This window comes from Suncus etruscus, chromosome 6 (genome assembly GCF_024139225.1).
Source record: "Suncus etruscus isolate mSunEtr1 chromosome 6, mSunEtr1.pri.cur, whole genome shotgun sequence".
Classification (NCBI taxonomy): Eukaryota; Metazoa; Chordata; class Mammalia; order Eulipotyphla; family Soricidae; genus Suncus; species Suncus etruscus.
Window position 1 is genome coordinate 101076917 of NC_064853.1, and position 15123 is coordinate 101092039.

The following is a 15123-nucleotide window of genomic DNA, read 5'->3' on the forward strand; positions in this document are numbered from 1 at the left end:
TCTGTGTATCATTTTAGTTACTGAATAATATTCTATTATATGGCTATACTATAAATTATTTATCCATTCATCTGTTCAGGGTCACTTGGAGTGACTTCCAGTTTTGGGCTATGTAAACATGTAAGGTTTCTGGAGGTCAGAGATAGTATAGAGGGCCAGTCAGGGGTGATTCCCAAGCTAAACGTCAGGGGTAAGCTCTGAGCACAGCTGGGTGTGGCCCAAACACCAAAATTAAGTAAGTAATAAAACAACAACAGAGGATTTCTATGATCATTTTAGTATATCTTTGTATGGTTATATATCATTATTTTCCTTGATTGTTTAACTGGAATTTCTGGGTCATATATTAAAGTCTGTGATTAAAGTATTAAATTTTTTCTTCATTTAAAGATTAAAGAAATGATTTATGTGAGAATTAAAACATGTGAAAAGTTGTTTCATTATCAAATTAGACTTTTGAGGTGGGACAGTGATGCAGTGCAATTGTAGCTTCCTTGTTCCTGGGGCCATCAGAGCCATCTGCAGTGGTCAGGTTCAGGGACCTTTGACTTTTTTTGACATATGAGGTAAACTTTTATTTACAGAATAGTCACCTAAAAATATTCAGTTTTAAAATCTAGTTTTTCTTAGGAATTTAAATTCCTTTACTTTAAATTTATAATTTTATCTATAGATTTATTGTATTGTATTAACTCAAAATTAGCTTACAAATATTATATATATAGTTCCCTTGATGTTTATTATTAGCTTAACTAAACCTTAGACTACAACTATGAATATAATATATTTTAATTCTCTAAAGCATTTCAGAATTCAACAAACAAGCTTACAGATCTAATAAGCCAATATTCCTAAAGCACTTAAATTGTTTACAAATCTAATATCTCAAAAGTTATAGATTTATTACCTCAAATTTCTTTGAAAAATGCAAACCAAGTTTACAAACATAATCAATTCAACTTTACACATCTTGGAGTAAAATCCCGAATCTACTATTAAATTCTTTTGAACATTTTAAATGAAAATCACAGGCACACATTTAACATTTCAAGTACCTCATCTGTCAAACAAAATACACTTAAATTGCTATGATGATTAAAAGTAACATTCTTGAACTCAACAGAAAAAGTGCTAAGCCTTAGGTTTGAGTAATTCTTGAGTAATTCACACCTATTTGGAGATTGTGTAAGTGTGACTAAAAAATTTGGCTAAAATGATGAATCATAAATATATTTCATTCATAATTTAATATTTTAAGTTAAATGTTCAGAACTAAACATATACATTTTTAGTTTATAACACACAACTACACTTGCTCTATATACCTTTTCTTAGAGTATGAATCTTTTCATTGAAGCTCTAAGACACATAGTTTACATAAACCACAAACCTGATTTGTCCTCTGAGATTTCTAGATTATATTAAAATTAAATTAAAAACCATGCAAAGTAGGGGCTGGAGTTGTGACGCAAGCGGTAGGGCATTTGCCTTGAATGGGCTAACCTAGGACAGACCGAAGTTTGATCTCCCTGTGTCCCATATGGTCCCCAAGCCAGGAGCGATTTCTGAGGGCATAGCCAGGAGTAAGCCCTGAGCGTTACTGGGTGTGGCCCCAAAACAAACAAACAAAACAAAACAAAACATGCAAAGCAATGTAAATTTGTACTGAGTATAGTATATGTCATCTTGTAATCTTTTGTTTTGTTTTTGTTTTGGGGACACACCTGGCAGTGCTCAGGCTCTGCACTCAGAAATTACCCTAGCAGGCTCAGTGGACCATAAAGAATGCAGGAAATTGAACCCAAGTTGACCTTGTATAAGGCAAATGCCCTACCTGCTGTGCTAACACTGAGGCCCACCTTGCAATTTTTTATATCTACTTTTAATTAAAACTATTTTTAAAAGGCCAGAGAAAGAGAGAGAGTTCAATGGGCTGAGTACAAGCCTTGCATGCAGAAATCCTAGGTTTTTTATTTGGCACCACATGTTTCCCAAGTACAGCCATGAATAACCCCTGAGTGCTACTGAGTGTGGTCTACTCTCCTGTACCCCTCCAGATTGAGTCATAATTTATATACAATAAAATCTTCCCTTTTGAGTGCACAATCTTATAGGCTTTGATATATACTTGCAGTTATGTAACTCTTACAGTATTTAACAGACAGAAATTCTCATCATCCTTCGAAATTTCTTTGTGCCACTACTCCTTTACAGTCAATTTCTCCTCTTTTACCTCCAGTCCCACCTCTTGGTAATCACCAATTTCTTTATAATTCTATAGATATGCATTAAAATTGTCAAGTATATCATTAGCTTTTTCAATTTTATCCCTGGGTAGTATCCAATTGTATGGATGTACCATAGTTTTGTCAATTCATCTGTAATAGAATACCCAAGCTATTTTCAGATTTGGCATGGGATTAAAGAAAAGTTACTAGAAACATTCATATGTACTTTTTTGAGAAATATGTTACAATTTCTGTGTAGTGATATGTAGTTGTACTTAAAAATTTCAGTTTTTTGGGGCTGGAGAGATAACACAGCGGTAGGGCATTTGACTTGCATGCAGCCTATTTAGGACGAATGGTGGTTCGAATCGTGGCATCCCATATCATCCCTCATGCCTACTGGAAGCAATTTCTGAGCACAGAGCCAGGAGTAACCCCTGAGCACTGCCAGGTGTGACCCAAAAACAAAAACAAAAAAAATTTTTTTTTTCAGTTTTCTAATGGCTAGTGAGGTAGAACATTTTTTTCATGTTCTTATTTCCTAATTGTATATCCCATTTGGTAAAATGTTCTTGCTTTGCTTATTTTCTGGTTACATTGTGTCTTTTTTTGCAATGGAATTTGATATTTCTCTATATACTAGATATATTAATATTTTGTTAGTATTTTTTGCTAATTAGAATCACTTTTTATTCTTTTTTTTTTGTGTTTTTTTTTTGGGGGGGGTCACACCCGGCAGTGCTCAGGGGTTATTCCTGGCTCCATGCTCAGAAATTGCTCCTGGCAGGATTGGGGAACCATATGGGACGCCAGGATTTGAACCGATGACCTCCTGCATGAAAGGCAAACACCTTACCTCCATGCTATCTCTCCGGCTCTACTTTTTATTCTTTATGTAATTCTTGTGTGTAGCACAAAAACTTTTAATTTCTAATTTTGATGTTCAATTTATCACTTTTTTCCTTTTATACATTTGTTTTGTTTGTAGGCCATACTCAGTGGTGCTCAGGACTTACTCTTGGATCTGCACTTTGGGATCACTTCTGGTGAAGCTTGGAGCTCAGAGTTCAGAGAAATGTTTGGGACTGGGAGTTGAACCTGGATCAGCTACATGCAATGTAAGCTCCTCCCCACTGTACTGTTTCTCTTGGCCAGCTTAAATAGATTTTGCTTTTGGTGTTAAAACTTAGAACCACGTGCCTTTTCTTGATCCTGAAGATCTTCTGTTTTTCTCTTCTCTAAAAGTTTACAGTTTTACATTATATCTGTGATTTATTATCATTTAATTTAACAAAATATAAAAGTTTTAGATTGAGGAATTTCTATGTGTTTATCTTTTTAGCTTTCCAAGCAATGCTAAGGGAGTATGAGGGCCACTTCTAGTCATTCTCAGTCAGCTGGGCTGGCGATTTAATGTGAGAGCATAAGGATGTGGGGCTGCTTAGGGCTTATGTGATTTACGTACTTATTTTTGGTCAATGAATGATCAATTCCATAGTATGAATTGTTGAAATAATATTTCTCGGGGCCGGAAAGATAGCACATGTGGAAGAACGGTGGTTCGAATCCTGGCATCCCATATGATCCCCAGTGCCTGCCAGGGGAGATTTCTGAGAGCCAGGAGTAACCCCTGAGTGCTGCTGGGTGTGACCCAAAAAAGCCAAGCAAAAACAAACAAAAAATAATATTTCTCTGCTAACTTGTTTTTCATTGTTTGCCAGAAATCATTTGACATTCTGATGGCAACAAGTATACACTAGTCCAGATTGTGGTTTCTCCAATAAAATAGGATTCCTTAGAGAAATAATTGTATATGGGATTGGTAAGGAAATATAGGAAATAATTATGGGATATTTCCTAGTATTAGAAAGAAAGGGTGGGGTTCAATAAATAATAGTTGGATAAAGTGCTTGCCTTGCATGTAGCCAACTCAGGTTAGTTGCCTGGCACCTCAGATGGTCTCCTGAACCCTGTCAGTAGTGATCCCTCAGCCAGGAGTAAAGTAAGATCTGAGAACAAGGTGTTCTCAACAAGGTGTTGAGCCCCCACACCCCACAAATGCAAGCAAAGGGCTAAAAAAAACCGCACATTGATGGGGAATGCCAAAGTAAGCAAATGGAAGAACTCTAAGTGTTAGAACCATAAAATAAAGGTGTTAGATTATTGTTCAAAATACAGAAAAATCTATAAATATATAATAAGATAATCATTGAATAATGAATTGGTGAGAATAGACAAATCCTTTATATAGAATTCTAAATAATAGATGCATATACTTTGTCTTTAAAGACAGGAACACAATCCCCTCTCCTTAGATATAAGCTGTGCATATGACTGTCTTCCAAACAGTAATCTGGAAAATGAGAAAAGAACTTTACAATGGGAATATGACAAATATTGCCATAATCAGGTGATCAAAGTCAACAATGACAGTCATACATCATGTTAATAATATGTTGATCTTTAGATTGTAATAAAAATGGCACATTAGCTCTTTTGCCCCTTAACCTATCATGCAAACCTTTCTTTTTCTCTTCAGTCATAAGGATTGAACTCAGAACTACACAGATATAAGACAAGCACTCTTACCACTGAGCTACATCCCTGGTCTATCACCCCTATTTTTATTTTTGCCATCAGCCTGAAAGAAAAATGTAAAATAACAACAGCTAGTCCCAAGTATATTATCCCAAATAATATATGACCGATGTTCCTAAAACTGTCAAGATCATGAGGCTGGAGAGGTAGGACAGTGGGTAAAGCACTTGCCTTGCACATAGCTGACCTGGAATTGAACTTTGGCAGCCCATATGGCCCCTAGCACCATAAGGAGTGATCTCTGAGTACACAGCCAGAAGCAAGTCCTTGCACAGCTAGATGTGACCCAACCAAAAGAGAGAGAGAGAGAGCAAACATTTTTAAAAGATTGTGAAAAACAACACATATTCATTTTTATTATTTTTCTCACAACAAAAATACCAATTATATATTAATAGCCAGGGAGATGTTTATAGTATATGGGAAAATCCTATGCTCTCTACTTTTTTTTTTTCTGCAAACATAAAGTGGTTCTCAACAAATCCTATCTAGGGTTGGAATGAATATACAGCAGGTGGGGTGCTTGTGAGTGTAGAGCCAGAAGTAATCTCTGTGCACTGCTGACCCCAGACAAAGAAACAAAATGTGGGGTCGGAGAGATAGCATGGAGGTAGGGTGTTTGCCTTGCATGCAGAAGGGCGGTGGTTCAAATCCCGGCACCCCATATGGTCCCCTGAGCCTGCCAGGATTGATTTCTGAGCATAGAGTCAGTAGTAACTCCTAAGTGCTGCCAGGTGTGACCCAAAAATGAAAAACAGACAAACAAACAAAGAAGAAACAAAACAAAACAGTCTTTTGGTTCTCTCCTTTGTTCTATTGATCAGAACATTTCATTAGTTACTCCTTTGATAATAGTACATTGTTCTGATTACTCTGTGACATCATCATCGCATTAATAATTACTGAATTACTGAGTGTTTTTCACATTTTGAGTTGTTTGTGCTCTTATTATTGAGTTGTGAAAGTTCCAGAATATTAGAGATTAATTGACTATAGGTGTCCAGAAAGCCTTTGGGCTAGTGGTCAGTTTTACAGAAGGAATAGAGAATGTTAATTTAATAACTTGGCTAAGTGGAGGTTGTCTACAAAATTTGTTATTATTATTAGTTTCCATACCAGAGTTTAAGACAGAGTTTAAATGCCTTTCAAATGGAATCCAAATAATTTTCATTTGAATATACATGAAATAGTGAACTGTATGTATGCCTTTATTCCCGGACCCCCCTTTTTTTCTAAAACCTTTTGCACAGTGTTTTTGGATTTCGATATTGTGTATTCCAACTAGTTTATAAATTGTCTAATGAAAGAATTCTAGTCTTTTTCTTCCCACATATTCCTTTGGCAGTCTCATAAAAACTGTGATCTCTTGTTTAGAATAATGTTCTAAACTCTATTAATGAAATACATAGAATTGCAAAGAAAACTACTGAAGTATAGTTGTCAAAATATTTTAAAATGTGTAGTATATTGATATATTCTTAGTCAACAGACAAAATCTAGTGATAGATTCAGAGGAATAAGTTAAAAGTAATGAGCAAAAAAGATATTTCAAGATATTTACAACCATAAAGTTAATTGAAAATATCTGTGTGTCTAATTGACAACAAACTGGTTACTACTAATTTTTCTATGGTACATTGCCTCCATTTCTGTGAAAAAAATTAGTTATATTTTAAATTATGGGTTGTTGAAAATAAATATGCAACCTGAGTTCATGACAATGAACTTCCACTTCTGTGAGATATTTTATTTTATTTTTTATTTTTTTATTAAATTTTTTTTTGGGGGGGCCATACTCAGCAGTACTTAGGGGTTACTCCTGGCTGTTCTCTCAGAAATTGGTCCTGGCTTGGGTGACCATATGGGATACTGGAGATAGAAACCCACATCTCTTCTGGGTCAGCCACATGCAAGGAAAATGTCCTACCCTGTACTACAATTTTGGTCCTCGCACACATTTTAATTTTAGAAATTAAATCTGTCATATACCATTATTTCCTATTCATTTTTCAGGAATCCCCTGGGCTGAGTTTTAGGAGATTGAGGGGAATACAGGGTGCCAATCTGAGTAGATTTGACTCCTGGAACTGATGATGCCCATCTCTTCACCTCACACCCTTCAGTTACCCCAACTCACATTTTTGTCTCCCAACCCAGTGTGCTTTCGCAAGAATCCCTCAACTGTGAAAACCAGTCTTAGTCACAGAGGACTTGGACTCTATTTTCCTCTGTGCTTTGTTGATTTATCTGCAAGACCTGCTCATAGCTAGTTAATCTTTCCTTCTTAAGATCCTGAAATTTGTTATGATGGGAAATTGTTTGCTCTAAGATACCTTGACCTAGCCAGGCCAAATGAAAAGCTTTAAACTGTCTTCAGCTCCAACATCTATAGCATGCTTTTCAGCTTCTTATCACCATGACTGCCTTCTAACCCTATTTCCTTCCTATGGACTCTCTACAAATTGGACCTTGGATCTAGTGCTGTGCCCCCCCCTAAATATAATTTTCATCTGTGACCCCTTCGAATATTCTGGTGGTCCATAGGATACCATATAGGAACTTAGAATACAAAATAGGGCAAACATTGAGAAACTACTGATACAGAACAATATTGAAGACTTTGATATGAAAAAATGAGCCTTTGAGGGTATAAGCAATATGTTGTCAGTATTGTGAGTTAAACAATGAATGTAATTATTTTACTAAAGTGGGGACAACTATTTAGCCTCTACAACAATCTTTTCTCTTCAGTCTCAATGCCTGGAGAGGCAGGCAGTGCAGTGTGACTCTAAGAAAGCACATCTCGAGAACAAGATGTGCTTTCTGCCTTTGGCAACACTGCTGCTTTTGCTGTGCTTTTCTTGCTGATGAATTATTGTTGATTTCCACTCTAGAGGTCAAGAGCAAAGATGTTCTGTCCTGTTGACTGATTCCCAGGGGACTGGAAGTAGACTGGATTCTGGCCAGGGTCATTTATCCTCAAATAAATTAGAAATCATTGAGCTATCATTCTGCTAATTCAGAAGAAATAATCATGAAACTAGTAACAGGGCAAGGGACAAAGTTTTGTTTTGGTGCCACACCTGGCAGTGCTCAGGGGTTACTCCTGGCTCTATGTTCATATATCACTCCTGGCAGTCTTGGGGACCATATGGGATGCCAGGGATCGAACCCAAACTGGCAGTGCTCAGGCCCCAGGGATAAACTTTTACTTTTTTGTAAGTCTTTATTGGTGATAAAAAAAATTAAGGTCAGGGGGCAGAGAGATAGCATGGAGGTAGGGCATTTGCCTTGCATGCAGAAGGACAGTGGTTCAAATTCCGGCATCCCATGTGGTCTCCCGAGCCTGTCAGGAGCGATTTCTGAGAGTAGAACCAGGAGTAACCCCTGAGCACTGCCAGATGTGACCCAAAAAACAAACGAACAAAAATTAAGGTCAGGAGAACTAAAATGCTGATAGGAAAATGTGTGTCAGAAAGAGAGGTAATAAGAGTCAAATTTCAATTTACCTAATGTTTCTTTTTTTCTGTAATTAGGATTTTTCTTCCTTATTTTCTCTCCTGGTACTTTTTTAAAATTAAGAAATAAAAAATAAGGGTCAGAGAAATAGTATAGTGGATTAGGTGCATGCCTTGTATGTAACTGACCCAAGTTGATTCCCAGCATTATTGAGCACTGCCAGAATTGAGTGATTCTTGAGTGCAGAGCCACAAGTAAGCCCTGAGCATCACCAGATATGGCTCAAACACAAGCAAACAAAATAGAAATAAAAAAATGTAAAAAGCATACAAAATTATTAATTAATAAGAAACAGCCATGCATTTACTACTCAGATGGGACAAACATTTTAGATGCCTAAGGAGAGAAGGAATCTCTGATGAACCAATTAAGATACTCCAGAAAGATCCCTATTTATAATTTTTTGGCCCAGAAAAAGTGAAGAGTGAGTTAGTCTCTTCCTTTCCTGAAGCTTTGAGGGAGAAAGAAGCACAGGTAAGGACTGGTGAGCAGAGAGAAGTAGAGAAAGTCAGGGAAAGTCAGGCCCTTTTTTTTCCATCTGTATTTTTAAAAATATATTTATTTAAGCACTATGATTATAAACATGTTTGTAGTTGGGTTTCAGATATAAAAAAGTACACCCTTTTCCACCCAGTGCAACTTTTCCATTTCCATCACCAATGTCCCCCAACTCCCTCCTCTCCTACCCCCTGCCTGTCTTCCAGATAGGCCTTCATTTCTTTCACTCACTACCATTATCATGCCCTTTCTTAACCTACTGAAGGCTACCAGGGAGGGGAGATTTACCACTAAGTTGTAAGTTTTGATTCTTTTTAGCATTTGTACAGTTAATTGTCAAAGTGAGGGTTTTTTTTTATATCTTAAAATGGTTGTAGGACTTATCTGTTGTTAAAGAGTAAAGAGAAAAAGCCATGAAATCATAGAGCCTGTGTTTAGGAGCAGGAAGATGACTTCTAAACAAATGTTTTTGTTTTACTTATTTTTGGGGGAGGGCATACTTGACAGTGTTTAGGACTTACTCCTGGCCCTGTGTTCAAAGAAAACCTAAACAAACAATAAATTGGGGGCAATAGTATAGCAGTTAGGGCATTTGACTTCAATGTAGGAAAGCTCTGAACATTACCAGGTGTTTGTCTTGAAATAAAAAGTTTTAATAAATAATAAATAAATAAAATACTGATAGACCAGTCATCAAATTACATGGGAAAGTAGTATAGAACTCATCTAAACTCAATAAACAGAAACAATTACACAGAAGACTCAACTAGCAACAAATAGCCAAGTAAATCCTCAGGCAATGACTTTAATGACCCCACTATGTAATATAATAATTTTCTTTTTTTTTTTTGAGACTTCTATTAGTCATTTTGTTGTAACAACCAATATAAATTAAATTACTGTGTCTTCCAAGTGGGCAGGCTTGGAGGAGGGACACATGGGAAAACTGGGGACAATGGTGGAGAAGGAAAGGTCTCACTGGTGGTGGGAATGGTGTTGGGACATAGAATGCCTGAAACAATTGTATTATGAACAACTTTGTAAACACTCTGGTATTTATTTATTTTTTCTTAGTAATGTTTTTGTTACATAAGGAAGAATCTTAAAAAGAATCTTAAAATTGAATCTAACTTTCTTTTATTAAAGCACCATGATCTACAAAGTTATTCATAGTTGAATTTTAGACATACAATGTGTTTTTCCCCCTCCTCTCCACTTTATTTCCTTCCTTCTCCTCCATGTATTGTGGGGCCAAGGATGATCTGGGTACAACAATCCTTTAAGTCATAACATTTGTTCATCCAGTTATTATAATACCACATGTAAGTGATATCATCTTGTGTTTATCCTTCTTCTGGCTTATTTAACATATCTTCCAGTTTCATCGATGTTACAGAAAATGCATGATTTTATTATCCCTAATAGCTGAGTAATATTACACTGTGGGGTAATATTACATTGTTGGGTTTCAGTTATAAAAAAAGTACACCCTTCTTCACCAGTGCAACTTTTCCATCACCAATGTCCCCCATCTCCAATGTCCCCCATCTCCCTCCTCCCCCATCCCCCTGCTTGTCTTCCAGACAGGCATTCTATTTCTTTCACTCACTACCATTATCATGCCCTTTATACTTCCTTATCTACTTCCTTATCTACTCATCTATCATTGGACATTTAGATTTATTCCAAATCTTAGCTATTGTGCTGAGTGCTGCAATAATTAATGGTATACATACATCATTCTGAATGCATATTTTTCTGTCCTGTGCATAGATACACAAAAGTGGGACTTTTGGGTCATATAGCAGCTAAATTCTAAGTTTACTGAGTACCCTCTATACTGTTTTCCACAAGGGTTGGACCAGAAAAGATTCCCACCAGCAGTGGATAAGAGTTATTTTTTCACCACATCCCTGCCAATACAGATTGTTCCCAGTGTTTTTTATATGTGTCATTCTCGTTGGGGTAAGAAGATAGCTCATTATTATATGGATTTGGATTTCCCTAATAGTAAGTGATGATGAGCATTTTTTTATGTGCCTGTTGGTCTTCCTCAGAGAAGCATAAGAGGGAATTAAAAGTAGATAAACAGGGGCTGGAGAGATGGCATGGAGGTAAGGCGTTTACCTTTCATGCAGAAGGTCATCGGTTCGAATCCCGGCGTCCCATATGGTCCCCTGTGCCTGCCAGGAGCAGTTTCTGAGCACAGAGCCAGGAAAAACCCCTGAGCACTGCCGGGTGTGACCCAAAAACCACCAAAAAAAAAAAAAGTAGATAAACATACATTACTATTTTTATCAGTAAATAATAAGTCTATAAAGTTAATTTGAGCAAAGCTTGAACTTCTTACTATGCAGGCAAGAGCTCTCATCTACATTCAGTTTTTCCATCCAACACTCTCTACTTCTTTAACTTTCATAATTTGAATCTACCCTATTGGTTTTACTTGCTGCCCCCACCACTATTTTCTTTTTTGGGGGGAGGGCACAACTGGTGACACTCAGTGGTTACTCTTGGCTATGTGCTCATAAATCACTCCTGGCTTGGGGGACCATATGAGAAATGGGGGGATTAGCACATGCAAGGCAAACTCCCTACCACCTGTGCCACTGCTCTGACCTCCCCACCAATATTTTCTTTTCCTTTTTTAAAAAAAGATGTTTATTAAGACACTGGTAAACCATAGTGTTTAAATAAAATTAAAAAAGTTATCTTAATTTTTAATTTTTTAGACAGTGACAATGTCCCACTCTTACACTGGAAAAAACCTTTTATTTATTTTCTAAGACACATAATTGTAGATGGGAGAAATAGCTCCATAACTTTCCCCAGCATGGATCCTTTTAAAGTTCTTGCAGAAAATCATAGAGCCTGCCTCGCTGACACTGAAGAGGGAAACTCTCGCCTTGGTGAGAAGACTCCAATTTACTGCCTAGCTAACAAAAGTGCACAATAAATAGCTGGACTGGTACTTCCAATGCTGTTAATATTAAAGTAGGAAACAAAATCTTATGCTTATTTCCTCATTCTTTCTATTTAAAGAAATTCCTCATAGTACAATGGAAGTATAAAAGGAAACTTACAATACCAGTGTGTAATGATACCTGGTGTACTTCTTATTGGATTCATAAATGACTGCAAGGACAGTGTTTATCCTTTTTATGGACAAGACATGTCTCATTTTTCGGATGACATTGACATGACATTTTATGCTGAACTGCCAGGAGATGGTAACCTGAACTCTGATCTTTCTATTTGCACAGTCCCTTTCCTATATGGTATGGTGTGCCTCTAAAGACATGTGCAGAGACTTTAAATGGCTGCATTGGAAGGATTGCAGCTATAATCTGAGCTGGTTAGCAGCTGATCTCCCTGAGGCTATATTCAGTTGCCTATGTTGTTTCATATTAAACAGGTTTGAGAGTGAGTCACTTGGCTGGCACTAACCACTTTAGTTATTACTTCAGCCCAGCTTGGAAACTCAAAGTCCTCCCTTTGCCTAGGGGTAACAAACTTAATGCAAACCTACACCATGATATTGCAGCTGCTGGGGGCTGGCTTTGTGTCTCACTTATATCATTTCAGGCTTCATTTACCATTTCCTCTGTTTTTCCCTCCTATGTTTACATGATTTGCTACAGAATTTTTATGCTGACATCTCCTATGTTCGTTTTCTTGTTGTTAGTTAATATTGGAGTGGAAAGGACAAGCTCAGCCCAAGGAGCTCTTGGTCAAACAAAGAAAGGAAGCCCACTGTTTTGCTTCCTGTCAATCAGGTGACCTCTAGAGGTTATGAAATTGTGATCAGTTTGAGTAGGGAATGTAAAGATTTTGCTTCTTATACAGGACTGAGGCATGGGTAGTTCTGGTAAATGATTGCAAAAGGAATCTCCTAAATTCCACTGGCCTTTCGAACTCTTATATTGCTAGAGGTTAAGTAGGTAACCTCTCCCTAATTGGCCACCCCTCCACCCTCTATAAGACTGACAAAGCACACACACTTTCCCTGTGTTGCTGCACACAAGATGTCGGTTCTCTCAATTTGACTGAGCATTTAAAGGAAGGACTGTGTCTGACTTTGTAATCCTCTCAAGTCCAAAGTCAGATTATCTGGCTTTGTTATTGTGTGGCATATAATAGTAAGACACAATTCCAATTGCAAAGATATGGACAAAGTCTCCAAGGAACCAATGGCACAAATGTCAATATTGTACACACACACACACACACACACACACACACACACACACACAGAGTGCTATTTTCACTTACTGCCATTTTCCTGATAGCACTGATTAACCCATTTGCTCCCAATTTTTAATTATCTTATTTCTAGTTGCACACATTTATTCTTTGTCATGCTATTAAAAATGAGGGGGGCACATTTAGTGGTACTCAATGTTTACTCCTGGTGTGGTGCTAAGAGACCACTCCTGGCAGTGTTCAAGGGATACTATTTGGTGCTGGGAATCAAACTGGGGTCAGCTAGCTGCATGCAAGACAAGGTCCCTCTCCCTCTACTATCTCTCTTTCCCTGTCTTTTTATTTTTTACACCACTTCCTCTAGTCATTTCTGGTTCAATTCTTTATTATTTGGTCTCCCTTTACTTCCTTCAATCTTTTTTTTTTATTGTCGTCAGCAGAGAAGTCTTCTGGGGGAGTTGGTATATAGAGAGGAAACATGCATACATATAGGATAATATTGGTGTCCTTGTCATACTTATCTTTGTTTCCTTGCACATAATTCTGAATTCATCATACATTATATTTCTAGTAAATGATCTAGGAATGAATGAATGAAGTATCATTAGTTTTTGCTATTACAGATAATCAAAGCTAGTGAATGTCAATCTTTATACAAAAAGGTTATAGATCAGTTAGTCTGTATCCCATAAATCACTGAGATTTTGTCATAATATTTTTTTGGCTGTTTTTAATTCTGCAAGAAAGGTACCAGATTCCCTTTAGTTGTCCTCTTGGAGATAACTAGCTCCTTCCTAGCCATTTTATGTCTGGTTTCCATGTCAGTGGCATTCCAGATGGTATAGGAGATTGAAGATCTTGTACTTAGATGTCAGCCAGATGTACAAATATGCCTTGATCTTGTTAGGTCTGTTTCTTGAGCAGATACTTAATTTTCTGTGCTTCATTCAGTCACTTTCCTACATAGTGATTCTCACTCTGTTGACACCCATTTGTTGAGAGGCTCTACTTGTTGCCCTTCAACTCATGGCTTATAACTTTGAATAAGCCAAGGGGAGGATAGAAATGGTGGTAAATAAATGGCCTAGCATTCAGAATGAGGCAAACAGTGGCAGTAGTGAAGCAGAAATAAGTATTCTGGAGAGTATGTCTGGGCCTCTAGCATAAAGGGTTTCTAAATCTACAAAGAGAGGGTGCTAGGTGGTATTTTAGGTCAGGGACTGCCTGCCATTATAATTTGGTTTCCTATGTTAGGCTTCTCTCAGGATCCCAACGAGCTGTAACAGGACTGTAAGATTTTGTGCTTTAGCATGATGTAAAGATGGTAGAATGGTTGGCCTGAATCTAAAAATTGCTCTCAAGTCTGCAAGGGAAATATTTCTGGGTACCAATTCTAAAAAATAGCCCAAATATTCTTTTGATGGTGATGATTTAAGTGGGAAAAATGGCTCTGCCAAAAGAATTAGGTCTTATGGGTGTTAAAGGATACTTGAGTCATGACTTACCTAATGATAATTGGTGACTTAAGTGAAAAGGGGAGTGAAGGAGGTAGTAGCCTCAAAAATAGGAGAGTATTGCCACCTTCCTGTTGTACCCACCAGGATCATGTATGTTCTCAAACTTTACAAGGTCTCTACCAACTGAGTTCTTTGAAATTGAGGTCTCAGGTTGGAGGGAAGGATAACTTTGCTGGAAAGGAGAAGTGCGTCTTGGCCTCCACTGACTTCCACCCACTTGCTAGTTTCCAGGTTTATTGTTCTACTTTCTTTTAGAAAAGAATTTCAGGAAGAAGTTGAATGATAAAATAAAATATCTTTATTTAGGAAACATATAGGGAGAGAAAAAAAAAGAACCACTCCTAGAAATAATGTGAGTTTATTCAGAGGGGAGAGAGTTGAGAGTACACATCTGCAGTTGAGAAGCTGAAAGGTAGGTGACCAACTCTATCCATATCTCCTAAGTTGAGACACGGTCAACCCTCAATATGAGAAATTTACCCCACTTGTTTCTGTAAAATTAGTTTAAAATTAAAAAAATATTCATAGGGCCTATAAAGCTATTGATAACAGAGTTTCAG